This window comes from Blastomyces gilchristii (genome assembly GCF_000003855.2).
Source record: "Blastomyces gilchristii SLH14081 genomic scaffold supercont1.8, whole genome shotgun sequence".
Classification (NCBI taxonomy): domain Eukaryota; kingdom Fungi; phylum Ascomycota; class Eurotiomycetes; order Onygenales; family Ajellomycetaceae; genus Blastomyces; species Blastomyces gilchristii.
Genome location: NW_003101675.1, coordinates 382,510 through 391,112, shown reverse-complemented (window position 1 = coordinate 391,112; position 8,603 = coordinate 382,510).

Genomic DNA, 8,603 nt, shown 5'->3' with positions numbered 1-8,603 from the left:
CTCTCTACACATGTTCTTGATATTTCTTTCTGAATTCATTAGTAAAGATGAGAATGTCATCTAGATATACAGATACAAACTTATTAAGAAAATCTCAGAGTGTTCAGTTGATATACTTCTGAAATATACTGAGAGTATTAGTCAGTTCAAAGAGTGTGACTACTTATTTAAAGAGGCTATAATGTATTCAGAATACTGTAAGTCATTTATCTTCTTCAGTGATACAAATCTTATAAAATGTAGTGATAACATCTAGCTTTGTAAATTATTAAGCTCACTTGATACATACTAGAGTTTCATTGATAAGAGATAAGAAATAACAATCTTTCTTTATTAATCTATTCAGATCTCAATAGTTCATATAGAATCAGAGTTCTTCATCAGGTTTCTTTGCAAAGAGAATAGAAGCTGTGATAGAGAAGTTACTAATATATATGAATTCTTTATTCAACAGATTCTTGAGTGTCTTTCAAAGAAGAAGAAGTTCATCTTAGAACATATTATAAAGAAAGTCTTATAATAATTCAGAGTCTTTATCATTTCTCTTTTCTAACTTAATACTGTGATTCACTTCTGAATCTTGTAAGAGATATAGATTTATAATATTATTATCTTATCTGAAGATATCTAGATATTCATAATATTATTAAGAGAGTTTTGTATAAGAATCTGTTATTATAACACAGAATAACCTTTCTAGAGCATTTTTAATATCAGTCAGACTGATGAAGTAGATTATTATATAATTCTACTATCAGTAATCTTGTCAGTGATTCTATTAATAACTTCTTTTTCAGAGTATTTCATAAGTGTTGACAGAGATCTGTGTTAGATTCATAGTCTTGTAAATATCATCTTTATGAATTTTATTATTGTTAGATAATATTAAGCTTCTGTTTCAAGTATTTAATAAGATACCTTGTTCAGATAGTCAAACAAGTTCTAATACAAGATTATAATCAAGATTATTAACTTTATATGTATAGACTTCTTCATATTGATATTCTCTGATATCTATATTTAGCTTCATTATGTCACAGACACAAACATCTTTTATATTATTAAATTCTGTAAGAAGTCAGAGTTTTGATAAGAGAATATACTGAAGATTATAACATCTTACAACTCAAGATTTAATTATTGTATGATAATATAGATCACTGTCTATTATAGCTTTCATATTATATACATTATTAATTACAGTAGATATAAGAATTGCATTCATTACTATTTTCTCTTCAAATTATTATTATTTAATCTCTTCAAGCTTCTGTTTATAAATTTAAATACAAGCTAATCTTTTCTCTGTTTCATTAGAGTATCTTTATAGTTGTCTTTCAAATCTTTCTTCAATGTAATGTAATTGATACAGACAGACACTGATTCATTATTTGAATAAGAAAATACTAATCTTTCTCTTGAGTGAGAAGATATATAGACTAATTAGTAGTTGAAAGTAATATATTCTGATCAGTTACAATTGATATACATCTCTTATTAATATTAATCAGTGACTTCTTCAGAAGTGATTCTGAAAACTCAGAAGTCTGTTCAGACAGTGAAAACTCTTATTTATGTATAGATATTTAAGTTCACTCAATTTATAGTATCTGCATTGCTATTCCTCTGTGTGAGTGTATAAGTAACTGAAATATAACATCTTCTATCACTGTTCTGTATACTCTTAAGCTTAGTGAGACAGTTATTCAATGTTTAGAGTTATATGCAGAAATCTTCATAACTCTGATCTTTGTCTACACTTATAAGAGTCTGTAGAAGTTTAAAAGTTAGTGTCTTCTTAAGTATGTTAATATTTATTATATTCTCTCAAGATTGATCACCTGCTTCTAGAATCTTGATATTGAAATCAGAGATGAATGTTATAAGAGAAGTATTTCTCTGTCAGATACTCTGTAATTAATCTAATATCTTCTGTTATATAGCAGTGTCTTAGAACAGAATATTAAGATGTTTGATAATGTTATCAGATATACATAATGCTGATTCATATGCATTTATTCATGAATGAAACTTCTATCTAACACAATTCTTTAATTAATCATTGATATACTATTTTTAATTAGTTAATAAATTAATAATATCTTTATCTACACTTAGTTTCACAAGCATTTTCAATCTTCATTATGAATAGAGAGTGAGATTAAAAGTATTAAAATATATAGAAGTATCTAGACATTTCTTCAGCACTTGTATATTTATATCTGATTGAGTCAGTGTTGAAATTGCTTATACAGAGATTTCTAGTTGAGATAATTATTGAATTTTCTTGTATTAATATTATTGAGTTGTATGTATATCAGCTATCTGTTACTGTTGTAATTTCAATATTACTCAGAGTCATTGTGATACTGCATCTATGCTTATATTTAAGAGTTCTCTCATGTTATCAGTAGACATGTTATTTGTCAGATGTGTGATAACTGTGAAATTAGAAGAAGTGTAATTATATGAATATCTTATATATCTGTGTCAGAACTCTCAGATCTTTCACTGATATTCTCTTTATAAGATCTTTTTACAGAGTCAGAGTGACTGATGAGTAAGCTTTTATCTAGAGACTCAGTATTCACTTAACTGATTATTCATTTCTCTATTTCTTATACATTGTTATACATTTGAATATCTCAGTAAGTAATCATTTCTAATAAGAAGACAATGAATGTTTTTAAAGTATGAGAGGTCTACACTGAATAGATTGATATAATATTTATAGATCTTATATAACAAAGTGAAAAATTTTAGAAAAGGAAAAGAAAGAGAAAGTGTGAGAATCAGTGATTGAAGTGAATATTTATATATAAATATAGTGATGTATGCAGTGAAGCTTCGAAGTGAAACAATAGAAATTTCATAGGTTTTCAGCTGAGAATCAGTGACTGAGAATCAGAGCTTTCAGCAGGAATCTATGAAGTATAACAGAATAGTCTATATGATTGATCAGGCGCAGCCCGTCACAGCTACAGAGTTAAGCTTCTTTTTTATTACAGCTGTTTAAGCTTTCTTCTGTGAGTATTTAACTATCTCTTTATATATTTGCAGAACTTTGATCTCTGTAATAGTCTCAGAGCTCTGACATGTAACACAGATCTTGAATATATAATAGAGCTGAAATTCAATAATACTGAATCTCTTCAGAGTAATAAGATTGAAAGCTGTGATATTTTTACAGAGTCTTCTACATCTTTTCAGAGTTACAGATAATTTATTACTCACTTTTTTTCAGAGATATCTGACTTTACAGCTTATAACAGTGATAACAGATAAGAGAGTGATATCTTTCAGAGATATATTTACAGAGAGAAATGTGTTCTGTAGAGATATAAATTCAGACAGTTAATCAGTCTTTGACTGATTTTCATCAGAGAATTCAGTTATAGCTGATATATAAGAAATCTCAATTATATTACAATTATCAAGTGCAGAGTCTACAAGGTGTGTCAGTGTAATATTCTTATTAAATTTCATACTGCTGAATATAATGACTTCATTCTTTGAGAAGTTTCATATTCTATATATTGTCTCACTTAGACTGATCACTGAGACTATGAATTTCATATTTAGTTTTATTTGATCTGATTCTATATATTTCTTTACATGAATCCCGCTGAGACTAATCATTAAAAAAAACATGCAAAGTGACTATTTATCAGATCTCAAAATGAGATCATAACTTAGAAAAAATAAGAAAGTGATTTTATTTGATTTTATTTAGTTTCATTCTTGACATAAAGTTACTATTTTTAGACATTTTAAGGTTTTTTTTAAACTATTTTTAATTTTTTAAAAAGTAATACTTTTTGGTAACACTCAAATGAGATATAAAGTTATTTAAAGCAATAAAAAGAATTTAAATTGAGACGTGAAAATCATGATCTTATTTGAAAAATGTCATAAGAGTAGACAGTAAGTCTCATTGAAACACTATAGAACTACTATCTAATCTTAAAATCATGTAATAAAATCAATTAAATTAATAATGAGATTATTAAATATTCTGGTTCTGATTTCAGATATGATCACACAGTCAGTCTAATCTCACTGTAGTATCTGATTAGAATTATTTATTTACTATATTCATCAAACTTACTGTATTCACTGTGTGAATCTTCTTTTAATATGTAGATGAGTAATTCTACTGCTTATAAGTTCTTAGTATTCAGATACAGCTTATCTTTTCAAGCTTTATATAATATAAGCAGAGTTCTGTTCTTAAGTTAAACAATATCTGAAAATAGAGATATGCTTGTGAAAGCTATATTAATGTATATTATCACTGTGAAGACAGTCTCTGCTCATAGAATAGTGAGAAGCCTGCTTAAATTATTATAGTATAAGCTTTTAAGATTATAGTTTAAATGAAGTATTCTGTTACATTATCTTGATTAAGAATGTACAGCTCTGTTAATTCTCATTTCACACTGAATTCTGTAAGAACTACTTATATTTACTGACTGCTTATTTCTGCAGTTCTGTCAGAATGTGTGTAAGTCACTTTAATATCTTAATTTTGAACATGTTTCAGATAAAAGTCTATAACATTCAGCAGCTGATCTTTATTCTTTAAGAAGTAGGCAGTCTTATAACATATGATATCATTCACTATAAGAAGTAGATATTTATAGTCTTATTAAGAAGAAGATAAATTATCTAAATTACTGAAGACTTTATCATCATTAGTAATATCAAAGTACAGACAGATACTTTATAAGCTAGCTCTAGTCATGAAAGTCTGTGATATCTTCTTCTTAGCTTTTACAAGTTTGCAGGTTTTACAGAACAGCATTTCAGAGCTTTTCTTAATTATAATATCGGAGATAAGGTCTTTTATCAGTCATTGAATATCAGTGATATTCAGATGACTGAGGCATACATATCATGTAAACAGAGTGTTAGTGTACTTTAAGACAGTCTTTGTAACTGCGGCGAGAGCAGTCTCTCAAGTATTATAAATAAGATAGATATGATGATTAATTATCACTGTATAGAATCTTTGATTATTTTCATTCATTATTTCAAATTCAATTATTTAGTGATTCTTATCATGAAGAAGTTCAAAATCAAGGCCCTCATTGACAAGTTAGCTGAAGCTTAAGAGATTGTAAGATACTCTCAGTGTGTAGTAAATATTGAGAAGATTAAGTTTTATTTTATTGATATGAATACAAGCTTCTCTCATATCTGTAGAAGTAATTAACTCACTGTTTATTCTCTCTGCTGAACTGAGATCTTTTCCATTAATAAAAGTATATATGTATTTGAATACACTCTTATTGAATGATATGATGTAGACGGTTACAGTGTCTAAATATTATAAAGAGTCTCTACAGATTGTTAACAGAGTCTTCTCACTTATTATAGACAGGTCTTTCATAATCTCTACAAAGCTGTCATTCTTCACTTTTTTCTCAGAGACTGCATGTGTTTATGTGTAATGTTTAATATTAGAATAATTGATGTTTTGATATTTCTGTAATTGAGTCTTTCAGTTATTATTATTATTATTCTTCAATTATAGATGTATGCAGTCAGAGACTATGACATCTACCTGAGAATCTTTAGATCTCAGAGTGTTTCCTATATCTATAAAGTCAACTATTATACATTTATCAATTTCAGATATGCAAAATCAAAAAATTCCAGCTCAGAATATAAAAACTATTTACAAATTGCAGTATTTCAACACCTTCTGATACTTTGAAATCATTTGAAAATATCATGACAAAGGAAAAGAGAACACAGTCTTAAAGATAGACACATTAAATAGATAGATAGAGAAGAACAGAAAGAAACAAGTACAGTAAAGAGAGACTATAACAAAATAAAATTATTAAAAGATAGTGTATAGCTGTTTTAACAGACTATATCTAATCAATTTCTTTCTGCCTCTTCATATTCAGATACTTCTGAATACAGCTATTTTCTTATAGCTGCTTGAGTTTCTGATAGAAAGTCTATTAAGTATTTAATTCCTGTCTCAGTTGAGAATAAGAACCTCATATTTAATTGATTTAAATCATACTTCTTCTTTAATCTGACTCTGGGACTATTGTATAATGCACAATGCATTACAATATACTCAGGATATTCATTTGCATTGCAGAATGAGCACTATATTGAATCAAATCTGTCATCAAGTCTTTGTATATAGAATTTGAAATAACCATGTTTTAGTTTCAGCTCAATTATAGATGAGAATATTTTGTTTTTATATTTAATTGAATGAGATTTTCACTTTGATGTTATCTCAAATCTTGAATAATATATGCTCTTCTTTTGTTTCTATCAGCTTTTATTTCACTTATTTAAATAAGATTCTTTTATCTTTCTCTTTATAAAAGATCAGAACACTGTTTTTTAAATAGATCTGCTTAATTCTGAACTCTTTTTTACAGCTGAATCAGTCAATTCATTGCTATGAATATTTATATAAGCAGGAACTCAATGCAGATGAATTATCAGTTTTAATGTTTTCTCTTTTGAATATTAAAAACAGAGTTTAAAATCAGTTCAAGATTCATTTGATCATTATGAATCTGACTATTTCTAAGTCTTTTTAAAGCAGCTTGACTATCAGAGAATATTCATGTCTCTTTCAAACTATTTTCTCTTTTATGAGATTTTATTTCAATGTGTTTGAAAGCTTTCACTATTGTAAATAGTTGAGCATCAAAGATTTCAGATTCACAGTCTAAATTTCAGAAATCTGAGATAAAATTGATATTATCTTCAGTATAAGCAATGTCTGTGTCTAATCTATTTAAATTCTCATTTTTTGAGTTATCTGAGTAAATCAGAATAGAGTCTTTCATATTAATTATAGAGATCTTCTTCAAGTGCTGTTCATATTTTCTCTCTTTAGATAGTTCACTTATTTATAAGTCTATGAGAGATTCTAGCTTTTCTCTTTAGAGAGATATCTTCTCATGATCAATTTTCTCAATATTTAATAAAGAAAGTTGATTTTTAATCAGTGAGTATAGTCTGTACAGTTGAGAGAGCATTTTCTTTAAAACATTATTCTCATTTCAATCAAGAAATCTATTTCAATTCAGTTCATTTTCTGAGTTAACTGATAAAAATGAAGAAGAGACTCTTTCTCTGATTATATGATTTAAGCTTATCTTCATGACTCTTAGATCATAGTTCATACAGGCCTTTTCAAATTAAATAGCAGAAGATGAAATTGAAGCTTCAATTTTCATTACTTTAATAGAAGATGATTTGAATACTTTCAGAATTCTTCTCAAAGCTCTGTTTTATAGACTTTGAAAGAGTTCAGTGAAATTATCTTGATTATTTCATTAAACTTAAACTTCATAATCAGCTACTGAGATAATACAGACTATGTATAATTGTCTCATAGCCTGGAAGAATAGATCTCTCTCAGTATTTGATAGTCTGATTATACTATTCAGTAGTCTCTCTGTCTTGATGATTCTTTGTTAAATATGATATTTAAAATTCAACTTGAAGTTTAATCATACTTCTAGTCATTTGACATTCAAACTGGGTTTAATCTCTTTATTCAAAAGAGTTAGACTTAGTTCTTTCTCATTAAATCTGGGAAAAAAGTGAATTTACTCAGTTTTATTCATATCAAATTGAATTAGATTGATATCTGCTTTAATAAAGATTTTCTTTACTGCTTTCTCAATCACTTCTAAATTCTCTTTGATTGTCTTTAAACTGTAGAGTAGATCAATATCATCTATATAGCTGAAAGATCTCACTATTTTCATCTCTCTATTCTTGAATAGATATGCAGTGTATATTGCAAATAAAACAGATGAGATTGAAGATTCTTGTGATACTTCTATTTTTATCTCAGTTTTATCTTGTTATCTTTCATCAAAGAATAGTTATATAATTCTTTTAAATATAAAATAATTAACTCATTTTATTAGAGAAAGTGATAGTTTTAACATCTTCAAAGTTTGAATCATCTTAGACTTTGAAACATGATCAAATGTATCTTTTATATCAATAAAAACTGCAGTTGAGACCAGATCTTCATACTTTACTACTTGAATGTTATAAATAACTGAAAGAACAGTGTCAATTTCAGAACATTGTTTTCTATCTCTCATTTATTCATCAAATAGAAGAGAATCACTAATAGAGCTTATAAAAGATAATCTAGTAGCTATTATCTTTTCTAGAATTTTCTTTAAACAGTTTAACAGAGACATTACTCTATATCACTTAGAAATTGAAGCTTTTCTATTAGATTTTGCAAGGATTACTTCAGTAGCTTCTCTTCAGTATTTAGAATGATAACCATTTTTTAAGAGATTAAAAAAGAGCTCAAAATATTCATTCTTGAAGTAGAAATATGTGTTTTAAATAATCAAGTGATTAATTGAATCAGGCCCTGCAGCAGTTTTAATTAAACTTGAGAATATTACTGACTCTAGTTCATCCCATGTAAGCTCAGATCATTCCCAGTTATTTTCATCAATATATTCATGAAATGACATATTCTTCTCTTCTAAATATGATGAGTTTTGAAAGAGAATTCTTATAAAAGCTTGATATTTTTTCTTAAAAGAGTTCGCTGTATACAATTCATTCTGAAATTCATA